Genomic DNA, 27,176 nt, shown 5'->3' with positions numbered 1-27,176 from the left:
GATGATTGTGAGAAATAGTTTTTTCTGCGGCGAGTTTAATCTCGCATGTCTGACGCAGTACGCGATAAAATTACTGACGTCACGTGGCCAGCTATCCAAGGCACCACACGTTAACCCCTACACTTGCTAAGAATTTGGGACCATTGTCAGCTGCCATTTTATTCACACAATGGGTGTGAATTCATTGTGTGAATTCAAGGGTAGTGGTTAAAATTTCATGGGCAATAAACCCTATAAATTACCACTATAAATATCACATTATATCCTCCATAAAAGATAGACATATACCCTAAAAGACAAGCTTAGAGAAAGGCGGCTGTAGCACTTTTTTTCCATCATTTCCCATCTCATCCGTCCTTGGTGCCCTCTATAGCCAGGCTTGGCCAGAGCAGCGGCTAGTCTCTTGAGAGAGGCAAGCTCGCTAGAGCAGTCATGGTGGTGGTCTGATGTCACGGTAGAGCTGTGTTCTAGGAGTTTTTCTTCCTCTTGCTCTTCAATTATTATATTTTAAGGGCTTGTACTTAATGAATATTTTTGGGACGATGTTAGCCACACCATAAACTGTTTTATTTGGTGTGGAAATGCTTTGATAAAATTTTATTTTATTTTTAATTAATGATTAAGTACGTTTTCATTAATTGTTGTTTTATTCATTGTTTTAATCTTTTGCTTTGACACTGTAAGAGCTTTTGAAAGATTGTCTGGTGCCTTGGCAAAATATTCCTAGTCTTTGTAAGAGCTTTCGAAAGAAAGTCACTTTTCTAGGAGTTGATACCTAATATCGAGAGAGTTAGGTTAGATCTATGTGAACATGGGAACTAATCTAGGATTATGAGGTTCTAATCTATCTTAGAGATAAGGAGAGGATTTCATGCGACTTACAAAGATAAATGCTTAAGTATATAGGCTAGCGCTAATATTTACACTAAGGGGTATTGTCATAGCAACAGATTGACAAACTAAGGGAAGTAGTTCATGCTGAATAGTATTTACGTAGCAAAAGTTTATCAGGTTTCATGCTAGAGACACTATTGGAACACTTTAGTAAATCCTGTCGGGCAACATAGGCTTAGCATACTAGATTATCCTACGCATAGATTAATTTCTCACCGTAGCAAATCTAACACAAATGCTATGTTAGAAGTCTTATTGTGTGAGATTTTCAGTCTATATTTAGAACTCAAACACTTTTACCCTTAACAACTTTTATTTGTTTCCTATTGCTTATTTTTCTTTCCGAAAATCCTTTTCTGCTCACTTCACACTTTTCTTGCCTCGTCATACTTTTTCCATCTATTCATACCATTTGTTACTGCTTATTTTTCCTTTGAGAATACCATTAGACAAGAAACTTAGGATTCAACTAGTTCGAACGCAATCTTTAAAGATTTTCCCCTAATCCTTGTGGAGATGATAACTCACTTGCTACAATATTACTTGAATCGATTATGTATACTTGCATAGATTTAAGTGCCATAACACACACATATATACGCGATCAATACGCCAACCCATTATGGTGCAGTAGGAACTAATCCATTCATTTCATTAGAAACCACAATGATGTTGCCCTTCTTTGGCACACATTAAACCGGACTCGCCCAATTACTATCAGAAATGGGGTAGATGATTTTAGCATCCAACTACTTGATGAATTTTTTCTAACAACCTCGTTCATAATAGGGTTCAACCTACTTTGTTACTCAATATAGTTATTGGTTGGATCCTCCAATAATAGGGTTCAACCTACTTTGTTACTCAATATAGTTATTGGTTGGATCCTCCAATAATATGGTTCAACCTCATTCATAATAGGGTTCAACCTCGTTTATAATAGGGTTCAACCTACTTTGTTACTCAGTATAGTTATTGGTTGGATCCTCCAACAATACCTTGTGTATGCAAAAGGTTGGACTAATGTTGTTCATGTCAGTAATTCTTCAAGCAATTACTCTATTGTGATGCTTCAAAACATCGAGTAATTTTTCTTCCTACGATGCTTTGAGCTTTTTTGTAACAATAACAGGAAGGGTCTTTTTGTTCCCAAGAAAATCATACTTCAAATGATCGGGAAGAGGTTTTAGCTCCAAGGTGGGTGGCTCTTCAATTGAGATATAAGGGGTTTGGATAGGTAAATTAGGAAGATCCAATGACTTGAAATGTTGTATATATTTCCCTTCAACCTCTTCAATCTCCTCTTGTTCCACATCATTATTAACAACAACATCAATGTTGTGACATTCATCTCATTTATCTTGTAAAATACATCAATAATGTAAATAGCATGACATTCAACATTGTCATCCTGATAGGAAACTTAATTCAAAACATTGAAAGTAATGTGTTCAACATTAAGTCATATAGTAAGTTCTCCCTTTTTAACATCGATCAAAGCTAGACAAATTAAGAATTCAACAACTTTACCATATAACAAGGTTGTTTGCATGTGTGTGCATGATTTTCACCAATCTATCCTTAACGAATCTAGAAAAATTCTAGTCAAGTTCTCTATTATGTTGTAGCATTTATTTAACCATCAAGCATAAGTTTATTCTTATTACCTAAAGATTCAAATTTTTTATATATATACTGCTACGAGGAGAGTAAGTTTATTCTACCGTCCCACACTCTAGATGAATTGGAGCAAACATTCCATCCCTAAGCTAGTAGGTATAATAATCATGTGACTACATTCATTCACTCGTATACTATAGCTTCCATTTATTCAAGGTGGGTTACAGGAAAGGCCATGGAAAAGAGGAGTGCCCCTCTACAGTTATGTCATTTATTCACAATTCAACATAATTCAAAAATAGTCAGGAGATCCCCCGTGTACCTTTTAACATATCATAACAATAATTAGTCCTTCACCATTCAGTTTAATTAGCTAAATTAAAACACTTTGATAAATATGCATTTTTCGGGTTTACAGGTCAATTAGGAGGCTTTCCAGTTTGAATTTGGCAAAACAGACTTTGGAATCAGACTCAGAACATCGAAAAACATAAAATATAACTTTTCAAAAATTTTGAATTTTTTTGTCAAAGCCAATGGGTTTGACTGACAATTTGGAGGCTTTTGGGTTCGAATTTGGAAAAACGGACTTCAGAATCGGACACAAGACGTCAAAAAGTATAAAATATGACTTTTCAAAAATTTTGACTTTTTTGTCAAAGTCAACGGTTAACGGGTCGGGCAGTCGGGTCGGGCCAGGTGGCTCAATGGGTCGAACCTACCACACCTCATTTTGGAACCTTCCCTACACGCAGGGGCGGCGCGTAGGGGCACGTGAACAGTGCTAAGGTGTCTGAAAAATTCCAGAATATTTTCTAAAAATATTTTTAAGCGAATTTAAAACACTTACCAAGCTCGGTTCAAAATTTTAGACAGTAGAGAACTTGATTTCAACACGTCGGGAAGTTTAAATGCTTCACCTCCCTCACGCACGGTGGCAACGGAGACAAAGAGGACACTGGTAGACTCGGAATGACGGTGGTGTTAAAAAACTGACACTTTGAGTCGAAATTCACGGCGTTAGACAATGTTTTGCTATGATCGGTTTACGGGGTTTTGTTCACCAGTTAATAATGAATACGATGGTGGTTTCGGATCGACGATCCGTGGTCGGACGGCGTCTGAATCGGCTTTGGAAGTAGGGGTGTAGAAGAGGAAATATTTGTGAATTTTGATTTCTAATTTTGCAAACAAAAACCAATTCACGCACATATGAAGAAGTGTCTGCCGACACTAAATGGTGAAATTCAAGGTTTGGTCCCTAAATTTCATTCAACTTCTAAAGTGGCCTACTTATTCTGGAAACTTTTAATGTGACCCTCAAATTTCACCCAATCAATTTAAATTATATATTTTTTTCGGGTTGTTACAATTCTTCCCCTCTAAAAGTAATTTCGTCCTTGAAATTCATCAGAATCAAATAGGAAATTGAGATTAGTTCTCTGGTAGATCCTTTAATGGACAAAGTTAATTTGACAATAACAGAATATCATAATAGACTCATAGCAGAAATAGGGTCTCGGTGCCTTAATCCAAAGTCTTAGGGTCTTATGATATGAAACTCAAGTATAGAAAGGGTGTTGTTAGAAATGCATGGCACGAAACAGAAATAATAATAAATATAGCTACAGAAGTCTCGTGCTCAAATTGATCACCAGAACGTCGGGTAGAGTAAACAAGAGCCGACTGTCAAGCCTCAGAAGTCCTCTACTCTGTGATCGGGCTCTACTGTCGTCCCTAGAAATAGATCTGGAAGTCCTACCCTGACTAGGACTCATATTTGGAGTCTGAACAGAGGCCTGATAATGCATAGGAGTTTGAGAAGGTGTACTATCGACATGAGTTGTATATGGACAATCCCTGAGGAAGTGCTTACTAGATCCACAACGAAAACATGTACCCATCTACTTACGACACTCTCCCCTGTGTCGATTTCCACAAAACTCACAAATCAATTTCTGAGTGGAATATACAGAATCCTCTCGACTAGCTACAATAGGTGGAGGAGATGCAGGCCTCGAATCAGACTAACTCATATGATGAAAAGTAGTACGAGATCTTTTATCAGGGTATGCAAAACGTGCAGATTGACCAAAAGGCTTCCTAGATCGATCTCGACCTACTCTATCACTGTCAGGTGCTGAAGCCTCGACTTCCTCCGTGTCTTTTTCTCTTCTAACTACAATATCAAATGCCTTGTCCTGATGAGTAACTACTTGACAACGCAACTCGAATCGAAGTCCCTGTACAAACTTTTGGCACCTATCTCTCTCAGTAGGTACCAGATTGAATCCATACTTCAGCAATTTCAAGAACCCAATCTCATACTCAGAAACGGTCATATCACCCTGAACCAGGTCCTGAAACTAGTGTCGTCTCTGAGGTAAATAACGCACTCCCAGGAATGGACTCCCAAAGCGCTCTCTAAAGAAATCCCACGTCAAACGATCGGTCAGAACATTACTGATCACAGACTCCCACCAGGTGTGGCCATTCCTATCCAATATAGAAAAATCTCCTAAATAACGTCGATGCAGATCTAAACCTAACTGATTCATGCGTCGCTCAGTATCACTGAGCCAATCCTCAGCCTGATTCAGGTCTTCACCAGTAAGGCTACTAAACGTCCTGACTCTATTTGTAATAAGGGTCTGAGAGATAGGAACCTCAGGTACAACGCCAGCAGCTTTGACAGCTCCCTGAATCAACTGAAGAAATTATCTACCAAAATTCTCATCTAATACAACTCTGGTAGACTCAGGCTCAGTACCAGTCACTCCTCTTATCAGAGTATTCATGTTAATATCAGAGGATCATCTATCAGAGGTGGGGGATCTACACGTATCTCATCTACCGGGACTATAAATCTAGTCACTCGACCTTGCCCACGACTAGATTGATGTCCACGTCTAGCACTCAACCTGGTGGATCTCGTGTTTACTACATAAGATAAAACCTAGGGTTAGATTGGCACTTGGAGTCCCAAACACAATTAAAATCGTAAAAACTTTGTGACCTGGCCTTAATAACTTGTTTTGTAAAACATTTCAAACCCATATTTTTTGTTTGGACTCATTCACAGTCCGAGGTTTAAAACCCAAAAGCTCTTATACCAATTAAATATAACCCCCTAGACCCAGCCTATGCGTTTCGACTAAGTATAGAGGATTAAATTAAAGATTGTGAAAGGTATTTTTACAAAAACATTATTCATTAATTTAAAATCATATTATAAATTGCATTTATAAAAGTATATAATAATTAACAATAAAAAACTCAATTCGTAAATATATAACATGAAAGAGACCCGGTAAAATAAAACATGAAATAAAAATCCGAAGCATCTTAAATCAAATATCTGTAGCAAAAGCAGTAAAAATCATAAAACGATAAATACTTAACAAAAAAGGCACATGTCATCATAATTAAAAGCAGTTCAGAAGACAGAATATTACAACACAATGATCTGAATTAAATGTACCAATCCTCCAAGTGCCTGATACGGAGTGTCTATCCGAGAGTATCTGAAAGGGGGTAAAACAGTTTGAAAAGTGAGATAGAGGCTCAGTGTGTCCCAAAAGTGCATAAATAAAAACATACAATTATGATTTTTAAAACTAGTACAGATCACAGTCATTAAAACATCATAGGAGTTTTTAATTTAAAATCTCTGAATCGTCCTCCAACCGAATGCCATGTACAGTTCCCCAGAATTACACAACCTAAGGGAGTACCTTAGGGCCTGTGAGCCTGCCCAAGACAATTCTCGGGGCCACAAAGGCTTACCCAGGAAAATCTCAGGGCCGCAGAGCCTACCCAAGGCTTGACTTAGGTCCATAAGGAATTATCAGTCACTGCTGAAACTATCAGAGGAATTACCAACAGCGACTGAACCTGCTAGAGTCTTAATACCAGAACCCAGAGTACCCTGAAGAAAACATTTTTTAGACGGTAACCAGTAGTAACAGTAATTTAGAGTTCATACAAAACACCAGTTCAGTCAACCAGTATCCAAAATTCATAAGTCGTGCAATCATGCTTTACATTTTAGCAAATCTGGAATTAGATAAATCATACAGTATTCAAATCAGATCAAACATTGTATTTGAAATCAAAGAAAATAATCATGTGCACATGAGATTTCAAACAGATATTTAAAACATTTATACAACACACAAGGAATATACCTCGATAATAGGGTTAGTCTGGAAGATCTATCGAGCACCAGCTTCGCTAGTCTCTTTGACTGAATGGGAACCTAGGCCATAGCAGAACAGGGTCATATTCAGGATAATATTCTAAACATAATAACTAACTGGGTTACAGAACTATATGAGTATTCACAGCCTCTCGTGGACGAGTAAATCGGAAGAAACCGGGTCGAGCAATGAAGCAGTCAGGAGATCCCGAGTACCTTTTAACATATTATAACAATAATTAGTCCTTCACCATTCAGTTCAATTAACTGAATTAAAACACTTTGATAAATATATTTGGGTTTATATGTCAATTCGGAGGCTTTCGGGTTTGAATTTGGCAAAACAGACATTGGAATCAGACTCAGGTCATTGAAAACCATAAAAAATAACTTTTCAAAACTTTTGACTTTTTAATCAAAGTCAACGGGTTTGACTGACAATTTGGAGGCTTTCAGGTTTGAATTTGGAAAAACGGACTTCAGAATCGGACTGAGGACGTCAAAAACGTAAAATATGACTTTTCAAAAAATTTAACTTTTTGGTCAAAGTCAACAGTTAAAGTCAATGGTCGATCAACGATCAACGGGTCGGCAGTCGGGTTGAACAGTCGGGTCGGACGGGTCGAGTCGGGTCAATGGGTCGAAGCTGCCACACCCTATTTTCGAACCCCCTACGCGTGGGGGTGCATGAACAGTGCTAGGGTGTCCGAAAAATTCCCGAAAAATTTCTAAAAATATTCTAAATGATTTTAAGTCTCTTACCAAGCTCGTTTCAAAATTTTGAATGGTGGAGTGCACGATTTCAACACATCAGAAAGTTTAATTTCTTCACCTCCCTCATACGCCGGTGATGACGGAGACAAGAAGGACACCGGTGGACTCGAAATGACACAAGAAACAAGATGGTGAGTGAGGTGTCAAAAATGAAGCTACGATCTGCGATGAATTGACAATTTTCATGGCGGTGGTGTTAAAAAAAGGTGAAACTTTGAGTCGAAAAATTCCTGAAAATTTTTTAAAAATATTTTAAGCGAATTTAAAACACTTACCAAGCTCGGTTCAAATTTTTGAATAGTAGAGAGCTCGATTTCAACACATTGAAAAGTTTAAATGCTTCACCTCCCTCACGTGCGGTGACGACGGAGACAATGAGGACATCGGTGGACTCGGAACGACGGTGGTGTTAAAAAATGTCGAAACTTTGTATCGAAATGCACGGCGTTAGTCAATGTTTTACTATGATCGGTTTACGGGGTTTTGTTCACCAGTTGACAATGAATACGATTGTGGTTTCGGATCGACGATCCGTGGTCGGACGGCGTCTGAATCGGCTTTGGAAGTAGGGGTGTAGAAGAGGAAATATTTGTGAATTTTGATTTCTGATTGTGCAAACAGAAACTAATTCACACGCATATGAAGAAGTGTTTGCCGACACTAAATGGTGAAATTCAGGGATTGGTCCCTAAATTTCTTTCAACTTATAAAGTGGCCTACTTATTCTAGAAACTTTTAATGTGACACTCAAATTTCACCCAATTAATTTAAATTATATTTTTTTTTTCGGGTTGATACAATTCTTCCCCTCTAAAAGAAAATTCTTCCTTAAAATTCATTAGAATCGAATAGGAAATTGAGATTAGTTCTAGTATCCAGAAATAATAAGTCGAGATATCATGCTTTATATTTCAGTAAATCTGGAATTAGATAAATCATACAGTATTCAAATCAGATCAAACATTGTATTTCAAATCAGAGAAAATAATCATGTGCACATGAGATTTCAAACATATATTTAAAAAATTTATACTGCACACAAGGAATATACCTCGATAATAGGGTCAGACTGGAAGATCTATCGAGCACCAGCATCACTAGTCTTTTCGACTGAACGGAAACCAGGCCATAGCATAACAGGGTCATATTCAGGATAATATTTTAAACATAATAACTAACTGGGTTACAGAACTATACGAGTATTCACAGCCTCTCGTGGACGAGCAGATCGAAATGAATCGGGTCGAGCAGTGAAACAGTTAGGAGATCCCCGAGTACCTTTTAACATATCATAACAATAATTAGTCCTTCACCATTCAGTTCAATTAAAACACTTTGATAAATATACATTTTTCGGGTTTACGGGTCAATTCGGAGCCTTTCGGTTTTGAATTTGGCAAAACGGACTTTAGAATCAGACTCAGGACAACGAAAAACTTAAAATATAACTTTTCAAAAAATTTGTCTTTTTTGTCAATGTCAAAGTCAACAGGTTTGACTGATAATTTGGAGGCTTTCGGTTTTGAATTTGGAAAAACGGACTTCGGAATCAGACCAAGGACATTGAAAAACATAAAATATGACTTTTCAAAAAATTTAACTTTTTGGTCAAATTCAATGGTCGATCAACGATCAACGGGTCGAAGCTGCCACACCCCATTTTTGAACCCCCTGCACGTGGGGGCACGTGAACAGTGCTAGGGTGCCCGAAAATTTTCTAAAAATATTTTAGGCGATTTTAAGACACGTCACAAAGTTTAATTTCTTCACCTCCCTCAAGGGCCGCCGATGACGAAGACAAGGAGTACATCGGTAGACTCAAAATGACACAAGAAACACGATGGTGCAAGAGGTGTCGAAAATGGAGCAACGATCGGTGATGAATTGACGATTTTCACGGCGGTGGTGTTAAAAAAAGGTGAAATTTTGAGTCGAAATTCACAGCGTTAGACTATGTTTTGCTACGATCGGTTTACGAGGTTTTGTTTACCAGTTGATAATGAACACGATGGTGGTTTCGGATCGATGATCGGTGGCCAGACGACCTCGGAATCGGCTTTGGAAATAGGGTGCAGAAGAGAAAATAATTGTGAATTTTGATTTCTGATTTTGCAAACAGAAACCATTTCACGTGCATATGAAGAAGTGTCTGCCGACACTATGGTGAAATCCAGGGCTTTGTCCCTGAATTTCATTCAACTTCTAAAATGGCCTACTTATTCTGGAAACTTTTAATGTCACCCTCAAATTTCACCCAATTAATTAAAATTATATATTTTTTCGGGTTGTTATAATTCTTCCCATCTAAAATAAATTTCGTCCTTGAAATTCATCATAATCGAATAGGAAATTGAGATTACTTCTCTGATAGATCCTTTATTGGACAAAGTTAATTTGACAATAACAGAAGATCTTAATAGACTCATAGCAGAAATAAGGTCTCGGTGCCTTAATCCAAAGTCTTAGGGTCTTATGTTACGAAACTCAAGTGTAGAAAGGGTGTTGTTAGAAATGCATTGCATGAAACAGAAATAACAATAAATATACCTGCGGAAGTCTCGTGCTCAAATTGATCACCAGAACGTCGAGTAGAGTAAACAAGAGCCGGCTGTCAAGCCTCAGAATTAGTTGGTCTTCTACTATGTGATCGGGCTCTACTGGCGTCCCTAGAAACAGATCCGAAAGTCCTACCCTGACTATGACTCATATTTGGAGTCTGAACAGAGGCCTAAGAATGCATAGAAGTTTGAGCAGGTGTACAATCGACATGAGTTGGATATGAATAATCCCTAAGTAAGTGCTTACTAGATCCATAATGAAAACATGTACCCATCTTCTTACGACACTCTCCCTTGTGTCGATTTCCACAAAACTCACAAATTGATTTCTGAGTGGAATATATATAATCCTCTGAACTAGCTACAATAGGTGGAGGAGATGCAGTCCTCGAATCAGACTGACTAATATGATGAAAAGCAGTACGAGATCTTTTATCAGGGCGTGCAAAAGGTGCAGACTGACCAGAAGGCTTCCTAGATTGATCTCGACATACTCTATCACTATCAGGTGTTGAAGCCTCGACTTCTTCCGCGTCTTTTTCTCTTCCAAATACAATATCGAATACCTCATCCTAATGAGTAACTACCTGATCACGCATCACGAATCGAAGTCCCTACGTAAACCTTCGGCCCTTATCTCTCTCAGTAGGTACGAGACTGAATCCATACTTCAGCAATTTAAAGAACTCGATCTCATACTCAGAAACGGTCATATCTCCTTGAACCAGGTCCTGAAACTATTGTCGTCTCTGAGCTAAATAATGCTCTCCTAAGAATGGGCTCCTAAAGCGCTCTCTAAAGAAATCCCAGGTCAAACGATCAGTCGAAACACTACTGACCACAGACTCCCACCAGGTGTGGGCATTCCCGTCCAACATAGAAATTACTCCTAAATAACGTCGACACAAATCTAATCCTAATTGATCCATGCGTTGCTCAGTATCACTGAGCCAATCCTCGGCCTCAATCGGGTATTCACTAGTAAGGCCACTAAACGTCTTGACTCTATTTGCAATAAGGGTCTGAGAGATTGGAACCTCGGGTACAACACCAGCAGCTCTGACAGCTCCCTGAATCAACTGAAGAAATTATCTAACAAAATTCTCATCTAATACAACTCTGGTAGACTCGGGCTCAACACCAGCCGCTCCTCTTATCGTAGTATTCATGCTAATAATAGAGGCAGATTCATCGAGGTCGTAGGATCATCTATCGGAGGTGGGGGATCTACACGTATCTCATCTACCGCGACTGTAAATCTAGTCAATCGACCTCGCCCACGGCTAGATCGACGTCCACATCTAGCACTCATCTTGGTGGATCTCGGGTTTACTACAGAAGATAAAACCTAGGGTTAGATTGGCACTTGGAGTCACGAACACAATTAAAATCGTAAAAACTTTCTGACATGGCCTTAATGACTTGTTTTGTAAAATATTTCAAAATCTTATTTTTGGTTTGGACTCATTCACAGTCCAAGGTTTAAAAACCAAAAGCTCTGATACCAATTAAATGTAATCTCCTAGACCCAGCCTATGCGTTTCGAGTAAGTCTAGCAGATTACATTAAAGATTATGAAAGGTATTTTTACTAAAACATTATTCGTTAATTTAAAATTATATTATAAATGGCATTTGTAAAAGTATATAATAATTAACAATAAAAAACTCAATTCGTAAATATAAAAATGAAAGAGACCCGGTAAAATAAAACATGAAATAAAAATCTGAAGCATTGTAAATCAAATATCAGTAGTAAAACCAGTAAACATCATAAAATGATAAATACATCACAAATAAGGCACATGTCGTCATAATTAAAAGCAGTTCAGAAGACAGAATATTACAACGCAATGATCTGAAATAAATGTACCAATCCTCCAAGTGCTTAATATGGAGTGTCTATCCGAGAGTATCAGAAAGGGGGTAAAACAGTTTGAAAAGTGAGCTAGAGGCTCAGTGTGTCCCAACAGTGCATAAATAAAAACATACAATTATGATTTTTAAAACTAGTACAGATCACATTCATTAAAACATCATAGGAGTTTTTAATTTAAAAACTCTGAATCGTCCGCAAACCGAACGCCTGGTGCAGTTCCCCAGAACTACACAACCTAAGGGAGTACCTTGGGGCCTACGAGCCTGCCCAAGACAATTCTCGGGGCCACAAAGGCTTACCCAGGAAAATCTCAGGGCCGCAGAGCCTACCCAAGCCTCGACTTAGGTCCATAAGGAATTATCAGTCGGTGTTGAACCTATCCGAGGAATTACCAACAGCGATTGAACCTGCCAGAGTCTTAATACCAGAACCCATAGTACCCCGAAGAAAACATTTTTCAGACGGTAACCAGTAGTAACAGTAATTCAGAGTTCATACAGATCATCAGTTCAGTCAACCAGTATCCAGAAATAATAAGTCGAGATATCATGCTTTATATTTCAGTAAATCTGGAATTAGATAAATCATACAGTATTCAAATCAGATCAAACATTGTATTTCAAATCAGAGAAAATAATCATGTGCACATGAGATTTCAAACATATATTTAAAACATTTATACTGCACACAAGGAATATACCTTGATAATAGGGTCAGTCTAGAAGATCTATCGAGTACCAGCTTCACTAGTCATTTCGACTGAACGAGAACCTAGGCCATAACAGAACAGGGTCATGTTCAAGATAATATTCTAAACAGAATAACTAACTGGGTTACAGAACTATACGAGTATTCACAGCCTCTCGTGGACGAGCAGATCGAAATGAATCGGGTCGAGCAGTGAAATAGTTAGGAGATCCCCGAGTACCTTTTTAACATATCATAACAATAATTAGTCCTTCACCATTCAGTTCAATTAACTGAATTAAAACACTTTGATAAATATACATTTTGCGGGTTTACGGGTCAATTCGTAGCCTTTCGGGTTTGAATTTTGCAAAACGGACTTTGGAATCAGACTCAGGACATCGAAAAACTTAAAATATAACTTTTCAAAAAATTTGTCTTTTTTGTCAATGTCAAAGTCAACGGGTTTGACTGATAATTTGGAGGCTTTCGGTTTTGAATTTGGAAAAACAAATTTCGGAATCAGACTCAGGACGTCGAAAAACATAAAATATGACTTTTCAAAAAACTTTACTTTTTGGTCAAAGTCAATGGTCGATCAACGATCAACGGGTCGGGCAGTCGGGTCAGACAGGTCGGGTCGGACGGGTTAACGGGTCGAAGTTGCCACACCCCATTTTTGAACCCCCTATGCGTGGGGGCACGTGAACAGTGCTAGGGTGACTAAAAAATTTCTAAAAATATTTTAGGCGATTTTAAGACACTTACCAAGCTCAGTTCAAAATTTTGAACGGAGTAGTTCTTGATTTCAACACGTCACAAAGTTTAACTTCTTCACTCCCTCACATGTCGGCGACGACGAAGACAAGGACTACATCGGTGGACTCAAAACGACAAAAGAAACACGATGGTGCACGAAGTGTCGAAAATGGAGCAACGGTCGGTGATGAATTGACGATTTTCACGGCAGTGGTGTTAAAAAAAGGTGAAACTTTGAGTCGAAACTCACAGCGTTGGACTATGTTTAGCTACGATCGGTTTACGATGTTTTATTTACAAGTTGATAATGAACACGATGGTGGTTTTGGATCGACGATCGGTGGACAGACGACATCGAAATCGGCTTTGGAAATAGGATGCGGAAGAGGAAATAATTGTGAATTTTGATTTTTGATTTTGCAAATAGAAACCAATTCACGCGCATATGAAGAAGTGTCTGCCAACACTATTGTGAAATCCAGGGCTTTGTCCCTGAATTTCATTCAACTTCTAAAATGGCCTACTTATTCTGGAAACTTTTAATGTGACCTCAAATTTCACCCAATTAATTAAAATTATATTTTTTTTCGGGTTGTTATAATTCTTCCTATCTAAAAGAAATATCGTCCTTGAAATTCATCATAATCGAATAGGAAATTGAGATTACTTCTCTGATAGATCCTTTACTGGACAAAGTTAATTTGACAATAACAGAAGATCTTAATAGACTCAGAGTAGAAATAGGGTCTCGGTGCCTTAATCCAAAGTCTTAGGGTCTTATGTTATGAAACTCAAGTGTAGAAAGGGTGTTGTTAGAAATGCATGGCATGAAACAGAAATAATAATAAATATACCTGCGGAAGTCTCGTGCTCAAATTTATCACAAGAACATTGAGTAGAGTAAACAAGAGCCGGCTGTCGAGCCTCAGAAGTAGTTGGTCTTCTACTATGTGATCAGTCTCTACTGTCGTCCCTAGAAACAGATCCGAAAGTCCTACCCTGACTATGACTAATATTTGGAGTCTGAACAGAGGCCTGAGAATGCATAGGAGTTTGAGCAGGTGTACGATCGACATGAGTTGGATATGAACGATCCCTAAGTAAGTGCTTACTAGATCCATAACGAAAACATGTACCCATCTTCTTACGACACTCTCCCCTGTGTCGATTTCCACAAAACTCGCAAATTGATTTCTGAGTGGAATATACATAATCCTCTCAACTAGCTACAATAGGTGGAGGAGATGCAGTCCTCGAATCAGACTGACTCATATGATGAAAAGCAGTACGAGATCTTTTATCAGGGCGTGCAAAAGGTGCAGACTGACCAGAAGGCTTCCTAGATCGATCTCGACCTACTCTATCACTGTCAGGTGCTGAAGCCTCGACTTCGTCTGCGTCTTTTTCTCTTCCAACTACAATATCGAATACCTCATCTTGATGAGTAACTACCTGATCACGCATCACGAATCGAAGTCCCTACACAAACTTTCGGCACCTATCTCTCTCAATAGGTATGAGACTGAATCCATACTTCAGCAATTTAAAGAACTCGATCTCATACTCATAAACGGTCATATCTCCTTGAACCAAGTCCTGAAACTATTGTCGTCTCTGAGCTAAATAACGTTCTCCTAGGAAGGGGCTCCTAAAGCGCTATCTAAAGAAATCCCAGGTCAAACGATCGGTCAGAACACTACTGACCACAGACTCCCACCAGGTGTGGGCATTCCCGTCCAACATATAAATTGCTCCTAAATAACGTCGACGCAAATCTAATCCTAACTGATCCATGCGTCGCTCAGTATCACTGAGCCAATCCTCGGCCTCAGTCGGGTCTTCACTAGTAAGGCCACTAAATGTCCTGACTCTATTTGCAATAAGGGTCTGAGAGATTGGAACCTCGGGTACAACGCCAGCAGCTCTGACAGCTCCCTGAATCAACTGAAGAAATTGTCTACCAAAATTCTCATTTAATACAACTCTGGTAGACTCGGGCTCAATACCAGCTGCTCCTCTTATCGGAGTATTCATGCGAATACCAGAGGCAGATTCGTAGAGGTCTTAGGAGTAGGATCATCTATCGGAGGTAGGGGATTTACACGTATCTCATCTACCGGGATTGTAAATCTAGTCAATCGACCTCGCCCACGGCTAGATCGACGTCCACTTCTAACACTCATCTTGGTGGATCTCAGATTTACTACAGAAGATAAAACCTAGGGTTATATTGGCACTTGGAGTCACGAACACAATTAAATCGTAAAAACTTTCTGACATGGCCTTAATGACTTGTTTTATAAAACATTTCAAAATCATATTTTTGGTTTGGACTCATTCACGGTCCAAGGTTTAAAAACCAAAAGCTCTGATACCAATTAAATGTAATCCCCTAGACCCAGCCTATGCGTTTCGAGTAAGTCTAGCGGATTACATTAAATATTATGAAAGGCATTTTTACTAAAACAATATTCGTTAATTTAAAATTATATTATAAAAAGCACTTGTAAAAGTATATAATAATTAACAATAAAAAACTCAATTCGTAAATATAAAAATGAAAGAGACTCGGTAAAATAAAACATGAAATAAAAATCTGAAGCATTGTAAATCAAATATCAGTAGCAAAACCAGTAAACATCATAAAACGATAAATACTTCACAAATAAGGCACATGTCGTCATAATTAAAAGCAGTTCAGAAGACAGAATATTACAACACAATGATCTGAAATAAATGTACCAATCCTCCAAGTTCCTAATACAGAGTGTCTATCTGAGAGTATCTGAAAGGGGGTAAAATAGTTTGAAAAGTGAGCTAGAGGCTCAGTGTGTCCCAACAGTGCATAAATAAAAACATAAAATTATGATTTTTAAAACTTGTATAGATCACATTCATTAAAACATCATAGGAGTTTTTAATTTAAAAACTCCCAATCGTCCTCAAACCGAACGCCTGGTGCAGTTCCCCAGAACTACACAACCTAAGGGAGTACCTTGGGGCCTACGAGCCTGCCCAAGACAATTCTCGGGGCCACAAAGGCTTACCCAGGAAAATCTCAGGGTCGTAGAGCCTACCCAAGGCTCGACTTAGGTCCATAGGGAATTATCAGTCGTTGCTGAACCTATCCGAGGAATTACCAACAGCGACTGAACCTGCCAGAGTCTTAATACCAGAACCTAGAGTACCCCGAAGAAAACATTTTTCAGACGGTAACCAGTAGTAACAGTAATTCATAGTTCATACAGATCATCAGTTCAGTCAACCAGTATCCAGAAATAATAAGTCGATATATCATGCTTTATATTTCAGTAAATCTGGAATTAGATAAATCATACAGTATTCAAATCAGATGAAACATTGTATTTCAAATCAGATCAAACATTGTATTTCAAAATAGAGAAAATAATCATGTGCACATGAGATTTCAAACATATATTTAAAATATTTATACTGCACACAAGGAATAATAGGCTCAGTCTGGAAGATCTATCGAGCACCAGCTTCACTAGTCTTTATGACTGAACGGGAACCTAGGCCGTAGCATAATAGGGTCATATTCAGGATAATATTCTAAACAGAATAACTAACTGGGTTACAGAACTATACGAGTATTCACAGCCTCTCGTGGACGAGCAGATCGAAATGAATCGGGTCGAGCAGTGAAACAGTTAGGAGATCTGCGAGTACCTTTTAACATATCATAACAATAATTAGTCCTTCACCATTCAGTTCAATTAACTGAATTAAAACACTTTGATAAATATACATTTTTCGGGTTTACGGGTCAATTTGGAGCCTTTCGGGTTTGAATTTGGTAAAACGGACTTTGGAATCAGACTCAGGACATCGAAAAACTTAAAATATAACTTTTCAAAAAAATTGTGTTTTTTATCAAAGTCAACGAGTTTGATTGATAATTTGGAGTCTTTCGATTTTGAATTTGGAAAAACGGACTTCGGAATCGGACTCAGGACGTCGAAAAACATAAAATATGACTTTTCAAAAAATTTAACTTTTTGGTCAAAGTCAACACTCAAAGTCAATGGTCGATCAATGGTCAACGGGTCAGGCAGTCGAGCCGGGTCAACGGGTCGAAGCTGCCACACCCTATTTTTGAACACCCTACGCGTGGGGGTGTGTGAACAGTGTCCGAAAAATTCTCGAAAATTTTCTAAAAATATTTTAAACGATTTTAAGACACTTACCAAGCTCGTTTCAAAATTTTGAATGGTGGAGTTCTCGATTTCAACACATCAGAAAGTTTAACTTCTTCACGTCCCTCATGCGCCACCGACGACGGAGACAAGGAGGACACCGGTTGACTCGGAACAACACAAGAAACACGATGGTGCACGAGGTGTCGAAAATGGAGCAACGATCGGTGATGATTTGACGATTTTCACGGCGGTGGTGTTAAAAAAAGGCGAAACTTTGAGTCAAAATTCACGGCGTTAGAGAACGTTTCGCTATGATCGGTTTACGAGGTTTTGTTCACCAGTTGACAATGAACATGATGGTGATTTCGGATCGACGATCAGTGGCCGGACGGCGTCGGAATCGGCTTTGGAAGTAGGGGTGCGGAAGAGGAAATATTTGTGAATTTTAATTTTTGATTTTGCAAACAGAAACCAATTCACGCACATATGAAGAAGTGTTTGTCCACACTAAATGGTGAAGTTCAAGGCTTGGTCCTTGAATTTCATTCAACTTCTAAAATGGCCTACTTATTTTGAAAAATTTTAATGTGACCCTCAAATTTCACCCAATTAATTTAAATTATAATAATTTTTTTGGGTTGTTACAGGTAGGGTTTTGAAATCAAGTAATCATTCAGGTTTCAGTTAGATCCTATCAGGTCAGGTCAAATCAAATACAAGTCAAGTTAGGTCAATTTGATGGTTCAACTCAGATCAAGTTGGGTCTATGTCAAATCAGTTCAGGTTTAGGCCAGGCTAATTTCAGTTCGAATCGATGTCAGTTAAGGTCAAAACGGATCTTACCCGATATGGATTAACTTCAGATGGAGTCATTTTTGGATTAATTATTTTTTGCCTTTCATGAACGTTGAATTGTAATTTGTAATTGTATATGATAAAAAGTAGATTATAAAAAATATATAATCATGGATCAATTTTAATAGAAAAATATAATTTTAAGGACTAAATTGAACAAACATGAAACTATAGACAAAAATTTAAATAAATTAAACAACACACATTAATGAGGGATCAAGTTGAAATAATTTTAAAATGTGAAGTTGAAATTAATATAAAAATGGACTAAATTGCATCCATTTAAAAGGTTGGTGAACAAAAGTTTATATGGTTTTGAGATAATAATATAATTTATAAAATTTGAAACGAAGTTTATTATGTGATTTATAGGGTATGATGTAAATTACAAAATTATAAATAAGTATGAGACAAATTCATATACTAATATAATTTTAATGACTAAATTGAAAAAATATGAAATTATAAATTAAATGTATATAAATTAAACAACACAAATAGAAATTGAAATAATTATTAAATACGAAGAAAATTTGTAAAATAGGTTTAATTACATTCATTTCAAAAGTTATATATATATATGTTTGATGAATGTTGTGATAATATGACACACACATTATATATATATAATGTACAAAATACCTATGCATACAATATAAGCATATACTTATAGAAGTATGTAATATGAGTATACATTATACTTATAATATATATATATATATAATATAAGTATATATACATATATAAGAATATATATAATATATAAGTGTGTAAATATATAAAGTATAAAGTATATAAACTATAAAACATATATATATATATAAAAGTGTGTATATATATGAAGTATAAAGCATGTAAACTATAAAATATAAGTATATAAACTATATAGTAAATATATATGCATGTATGTACATATGTATGATGCATGTATATACTTATATATATAAACTATATGTATGATCTAGCACGTCGCACCCATTTTTCATATGTCCCATAGTTCTTGAGACTTAAACATCTTTTTGAGACTCCAAAGAATGATATTTTTCACCCTTGAAAATTGGAATAAGTTGTGTTATTGGGTTGGTTTTGTCAAATACTAAATTTTTAAGCATAGAAACCTTATTATCTGATGCCACAAATATTGGTAAAATAGCCAAGAGAAAATGCTCAGAAATAAATAAATAACATCAACAAAAAATATTACTTCTTTCAATTTAGAAACATCATTGAGTATGTGGTTTAAATAATAATAGTACTAACTGAAAATACTCGAAATTAAGAAAATATACCCACAATCAAATTTGATGTCAAACATAACTGACCAAAAACAAATGCTATAACTCAGTAAACGAAAAAGAACATAATCCTATAACTCACTAACACTAATTGAAAACAAATGATCAAATAATAACCGCAAATGACATTTTTTAATCACCCTGTCAACAAAATGCAGGCAAATGGTCACACAAGAAATTGTAACACCAGCATTGATATTAATTTCGGTAAATGGGACAACAAAATGAAAGGGGAAGGTACAAAAACTTATGGTTCTCTTTTGGGAATGATGAAAACGAGATCAACCGCCTGTCAAAAACAGTGAAGATCATAAGGCAACGAGTCGATTGCCAGTTGAAAACAATGAAGATCATCTGGCAACGAGATCAACCACTAATTGAAAGCCATATCTCCATGATGGAACCATTTTCCATCTCTCTATTGTTGATGTTATCATCAATTATGTTGATGATTCCAAACATCAATTTGCTAATATCCTTTTCGTTCTCTCTGATGACTACCCTTTGTACAAAGGATAGACCACTAATTGCTAATATCCCACATATGGTTTCATAAAAGGTTTATGTTCTTAAATCATAGTAAAATAAGTAAAAGAAAAGATAACGCACAAAAGCAATTTTTGGTTTTAGGTGAGCAACTTTAACTGGACCGTTTGGTACACTACAAGATTTACGGGTGTGAAACTGAGTTATGCTGGGAATTAACCCATGGAACTCGTTTTGGGTTAAGCCAATATGGATGATGAGATGGTGAGCGACACGGCTTAGAGTCAAACTTTAAAGAGGAAGGCTTGAAAACCGATAACGATTATAGTTCTCTATCTAAAGATGGTATGTGGAGGAGAAACTACCGTATCGACTTTTTTTAATGACAGATAACAATGACTGTATTAATAGCGAGATAAAAGTTTAGTGATTGTATTATAAGTTTTAAAAGTATAATAACCGATATAAAAATATACTAAAATTTTGATGACCATTAATATAATTTATCTTATTTTTCTTGATATTTTAATATTTTTTTAATCAAAACTGGTTCGAATAAATAGTAAATACTTAATTTAATTTGATATTAAATATAAATAATATATACTTTTAATTAAATTTAATGTCATAAATTAATCAAGAATAAACTATACGTTTAATACAAAACCCATCAGTTTTAGTCTGTTTTAATATCTAAACTATCATTTTTTTCAAAATCATACCTACTATTTATTTTTTGTTTCATTTTAGTACTACGCCTTAAAAACTTAACCACATAATTGAAATGGGAATTTTTATTTTTTTAAATTTTAAAATCATCATTTATATTATTATTTAATCTTGCCTAGAAACCGGTAACAAGCTCCATCGGCCGTCGCATCTGTCGATCGATGAAGACCAAACTTTTCAACACTTACCTTTTCAAACCCTTGAATGTGATTCTGACATTTGTTTCATTGGGAATCGCTCAATCATCACAAATTGACAATGGACTCTTTAATATTTTCATCTTTTGATCTTTATGGTCCATAATTGGATTATGTTGGTCGACTCGTCATTCTCTCATGGTCTGTCGTTCAAATTGGTCATCCGTTTACCATAACTATCATCGTCATGAACCCGAAGGTTAACCCATTTTGTTTTTTTCCTTTGTTTTGCTGATTTTTGTTTCCATTTGTTCTTCAACTCTTCACTGTTGTCATTATCGAGCTATTATCGATCGTAACAGATACGAAATGATGGGAATTATTCTTTCCCTCATCTCTATTCTACTTCCAGGCTTCTTTCTTCTCTATTATGCTTGCCGACATTTGGTTATGGTTTGAGAGATATTAGGGTTGTGTTGATTAATTAAATAATAATATAAATAGTAATTTAAAAACTAAAAAATAAAATTTGTCACATTATCCAGTTCATTAAAATTTCAACGATGATATACAAAAATGAAAAAAAAAACGTTATGTGTGATTTTGGAGAAAATCAAAATTAAGACATTAAAAACAAACCAAAACTAATAGTTTAAGTATTAAACACATAGTTTATTTGTTAATCTAACATCAATTAATTTATGATTTAAAACAACAAAAAAACTCAATATATTTTTTTATTATAACCTAAAAAGAAAAGCTTATTGAGGTTTTTTTTTCTTTCTAAATCATAAATTAATTGATGTTATATTAGTGGGTAAACTACGAATAAAATGAAGGCTTAAAGTCGAACTTTAAAGATGAAGGCTTGGAAAGTGATAATGATTCTAATTCTCTATCTAAAGATTGTATGTGAAGGAAAATTTGTCACATCGATTTTTTTAATGACAGATGACGACAATGAATGTATTAGTAACGAGTTAAAAGTTTAGTGATTATGATATAAGTTTTAAAAGTTTAATGATTAAAATTCAAACATACTAAAAATTTGATGATCATTTATATAATTTATCTTATTTTCCATGATATTTCAATAATTTTTAATCAAAACTGATTCAAGTAAACGGTAAATACTTAATTTAATTTGGTATAAATATAAATAATATATACTTTTAATTAAATTTGATGTCATAAGTTAATAACTTAGCGACATAACTTACACGATAATTTTTAATTTTTTAACGTTAAATCATTATTTATATTAATATTTAATTATACTTAGAAAGCGATGAGAAGCTCCATCGATTGTCGCATACATCGGTCGATGAAGCTCAAACTTTCCAGCCCTCACCTTTTCTACCCCTGAACGTGATTCTAGCTTCATTTAATTGGGAATCACTCAATCTCTCCAGATCTACAATGGACTCTTCAATTTCTTCATCTTTTGATATCTATGGCCCATCGTTTGATGGACCAGAAATTAGACTATGTTGGTCAACTAGTCATTCTCTCGTAATTTATTGTTCTAATTGGTCGTCCATTCACCGAAATTATCACCGTCAGGAACCCAAAGGTTCACCCTGGTGACTTTTTTCTTTTCCTTAATTTTGCTGATTTTTTTTTCCTTTTGTTCTTCACTCTTCACTTTCTTCGTTCTCGAGTTATTACGGACCGTCATGGATACGAAACGCCGAGAATACTTCTTTCTCTCTTCTCTATTATACTTGCAAGCTTTCTCTCTTCTCTATTATTCTTGCCGACATTTTGTTATAGTATTAGAGATGTTAGGGTTATGTTGATTAATTAAATAATAATTTTAAAAATAATTAAAAAAATACTATATAAGCCCATCCGTTAAATTTTTAACGACAAGGTGTAAAAATGAAAAAAGTAAACGTTAGGTATGATTTTGAAAAAAATTAAAGTACTAAAACAGACAAAAACGAGTAGTTTAGATATTAAACAATTAGTTTTTCTATTAATCAAACATCAATTAATTTATGATTTAGTAAAACAAAAACTCAATAATTTTTAGGATAAATTATATAAATAGTCCCTAAACTTTTAGGACACTTACATTTTGGTCACCCAACTTTTGAAACCTTCAATATAATTACTAAACTTTTAGTTTATTTTCATTTTGGTCCTTGTAGTTTCCTCCCGTTACTTTTTACTGACGTGGCAAGTTAACTCTGTTTTCTTTTTCTTTTTCTTCTCCTCCTCCTAAAAAGTGGATATCAGCACTTTCAAACTTTTAACCTGTGATGTGTATGATTATTCAAACAGTAGACAAATCGGGGACTTTGTATCGGTGAGTACCCCTTATAAACTTGTGATAACATAATATTTTATAACCATTAGTCAAACAGCTAGAGGTTCTAACATTTTTGTTATCCGTGTAATCGATTCCCCAGGATTTATTATTTTCATTGCACTAGTTTGGTTTTTGCAAGAAAGGACAACAGTTCGGATTCTCCGCTATGTCATTCTCTTCATTGGTAGAGGCTCTCTATGGGAAAATCTGCTGTGCGACGTTTAAAAAATGGCGTGATTGGATAAACAAGTGACCGTTTAAAATATAGATCGGTTATGTTATATCATTTAACCGGAAATATTATCAAATATAATAATATATTAGGTAGCGCTTATATAATGTAATGGGTAGCGATTATATAATAAAATAGGTTACTTAATTTGTTATTATAACATATTAGGTAAACGCCTAAAATGTTACCAAGGATAACATAACCGATTAATTACCGGAAACATTATCAAGCACAATAACATATTAGGTAGCGCTTATATAACGTAATAGATAACGCTTATATAATAAAATATGTTAATTATTTAATTTGTTATTACAACATATTAGATAAACGCCTAAAATGTTACCAAGGATAACATAACCAGTTAATTACTGAAAACATTATCAAACACAATAACATATTAGGTAGTACTTATATAACGTAATAGATAGCGTTTATATAATAAAATAGGTTAATTACTTAATTTGTTATTACAACATATTAGGTAAACGCCTAAAATGTTACCAAGGATAACATAATCGGTTAATTACTGGAAATATTATTAAGCACAATAACATATTAGGTAGCGCTTATATAATAAAATAGGTTAATTACTTAATTTATTATTACAACATATTAGGTAAACGCCTAAAATGTTACCAAGAATAATATAACCGGTTAATTACTAGAAACATTATCAATTATAATAACATATTAGGTAGTGCTTATGTAACGTAATATGTTACGTATTATTAAAGCTGATAGGGCCTTAGAAATCTGAAGATAACAAAATAAGTAATTAATTACTTAATTTGTTATCAGTTATGATAAACTTACCTTAGGAATAAATGTTAACAAATTTTAAACTACCTATTACATTAAAATACCTACCGGTTTTTTTTAAAGTTGTTAATAATGTAAACGGTAAAAAAAATAGGCACTACTTATTACATTAAAATACCTACGTGTTTTTTTTAAGGTTGCTAATAATGTAAATGGTAAAAAAAATTGCGCTACTTATTAGATTAAAATACCTACCGGTTTTTTTGAAGGTTGCTAATAATGTAAACGGTAAAAAAATAGGCGCTACCTATTACATTAAACTATCTACCAGATATGTTGAAAGTATCGATTCCATTTAAATAAGTATCGACACTTTTGGAATTTAAAAGAAAAGCAGTAATAACGCCTATAAAGTATCGATACTTTATAAAAATGTATCGATATACATAACAATATAACATGTAAAAATATGACAAAACTAGTTTCATAATGACAAAATCGGTAAAGAGCTACCGAATATGTTAAAAGTATCGATACATTTTGTACATGTATCGATACTTTACAATATAACATGTAAAAATATGACAAAACCATTTTCATTATGACTAAACCGGTAAAGAGCTACCGGATATGTTGAAAGTATCGATATTTTATAAAAATGTATCGATACTTTACAATATAATTGGTAAAAATATAACAAAACCAGTTTCATTATGACAAAACTGGTAAAAAGCTACCGGATATGTTGAAAGTATCGATACTTTATAAAATTTATCGATACTTTACAATATAACAGGTAAAAATATGACAAAACCAGTTTTATTACAACAAAATCGATAAAGAGCTATCGGATATGTTGAAAGTATCGCTACTTTATAAAAATGTATCAGTACTTTACAATATAACAGGTAAAAATATGACAAAACTAGTTTCAATATGAAAAAACCGATAAAGAGCTACCGGATATGTTGAAAGTATCGATACTTTATAAAAAAAATGTATCGGTACTTTACAATATAACAGGTAAAAATATGACAAAACCAGTTTCATTATGAAAAAACCGGTAAAGAGGTACTGGATATGTTGAAAGTATCGATACTTTTTGTACATGTATCGATACTTTGTTGAAAGTTATGTAATTTATGTTTCAAAAATTTTTAATAGAGCTTCATGTTTTACACCTACAATATTAATTTAATAATTTCATTTACACAAAAAATTATTTGATTGATTTTATATTTTATAAAATATTATTTAGAATGTAAATTTAACAATTTTAACCAAAGATAATAATAAATATGTAATATCTATGTTTATTATTTTTAATTTAATAATAATATATACCGTAACATAAAAATAAATCATTAAAAACGTATAATTACTAAATTAATATCTTAAAACTCACTCAAAAAATAATCTTAAATTAATGTTTTCCACAGTGAAATAAGTATGGACACTTATATATATGTATCGATACTTACCGATAACCAAAGTTTACCGGTTACTAATTTTTTTAATAGATTTTCATGTTTTGTACCTACAACATTATTAGTCTGTTAAAATAATAGGTAGCGATAAACCAAATTTATTAAATATCTTTTAATGTATCCAGTAACATCGTATATTAATCGTATATTAATTTGTCTTTCCTGATACAACCCCTCTTGTTATACTTTCCTTTTCATTTACAAAGAATAATCTATTCTCTCGTCTCTTCAGTGAAAAGAATAATCTATTCTCTCGTCTCTTCAGTGAAAATAAGTGTTGCTTATTTCCTATTTTGGAAATTGCAGGTGTCATGAACTGTATGTTTTCAGTCCATGGTATGTATCAGCTGGTATAATAATTTTTTTTATATAAATTAATTTAAAAATAATTATGATTTTATTTTAAAATATTTAGATTTTTATTTAAATTGAAATTTTGGATTTTGGTTTAATTTTAAATTTGGAGTCTCCATCGACTTTTGTGTTAGGTTGATCGAACCAGTTTTAAATAGCGTTTGCGGTCACGTTTTCGGTCGCGTTTATCACAGTTGCGGATATAACGGATGTTATTACGGTCATTACGGATATCGCGATCATTAATTTTTTTCGAATGAGCTGATTTTTTTAATAAAAAATTGTTTTTTATAAAAATAAAATAACAGAATAATATGGGAATAGCGGTCCAGTATTGCTGCGATTGGCCGCAATCCATTAAATTGTGGCCGCGATCCACCGCTATTGGTGTGATCCCGCTTCACACCGTTATTTTCCGCGATAGCGGTTTTGGACACCGTTGCGACTGCTATATAACGGTCGCAACACCGCTATTCGGCCAGTATTGGAAACCCTGGATCGAACACCAAATAATATCTTTTAAAATCATTTTAAAGACAAAAATTAGGTCTGTGTATTACCAGAAATTCAATTTTAATGATTCGGGAGTCGATTACGCGTGTGGAATGATTAGCACCCTACAATGCCCAAAATTGATACCTCTTGATTATACGTTTTCCAAGAAGTGAAACTTTATATATTTGAATCCAAAATTTAAAATTGCCATCTTTTTATTTCGAATAATTTGAAAATGAGTGAATTTATTTTAAAAAATATATTTAACTCGATAGAAAATGATTTAATTCACTCCGCTTTAAAAAAGGATGTACTCTTCCTATGTGGATTAACGGAAATTGAGATCCAATTATGTTGGATGTAATTTCGTTAACACACGACACGAGACGACATAACCTTTGAATAATTAAAAACAAGTAAAATAGATGCATGATTTATAAAATGCAACAATAATAAATTATATGTACAAGATAAATGAAATATCATATATAATATGACAAAT

General features: G+C 34.7%; 1 long non-coding RNA gene across 1 annotated transcript; it reads left to right on the top strand.

The window, feature by feature from the left end:
- Positions 1 to 17,242: 17,242 nt before the first annotated feature.
- LOC120208757 lies at positions 17,243 to 23,541 on the top strand. The gene is made up of 3 exons (XR_005524338.1): positions 17,243 to 17,254; positions 23,320 to 23,341; positions 23,445 to 23,541. It is a non-coding gene; the product is annotated as an uncharacterized LOC120208757 (long non-coding RNA).
- The last annotated feature ends 3,635 nt before the right edge of the window (positions 23,542 to 27,176 follow it).

Source organism: Hibiscus syriacus, unplaced genomic scaffold (genome assembly GCF_006381635.1).
Source record: "Hibiscus syriacus cultivar Baekdansim isolate YM2019G1 unplaced genomic scaffold, ASM638163v2 tig00017446_pilon, whole genome shotgun sequence".
In the NCBI taxonomy this organism is placed as follows: domain Eukaryota; kingdom Viridiplantae; phylum Streptophyta; class Magnoliopsida; order Malvales; family Malvaceae; genus Hibiscus; species Hibiscus syriacus.
This window is presented reverse-complemented; position numbering and strand designations above follow the sequence as displayed.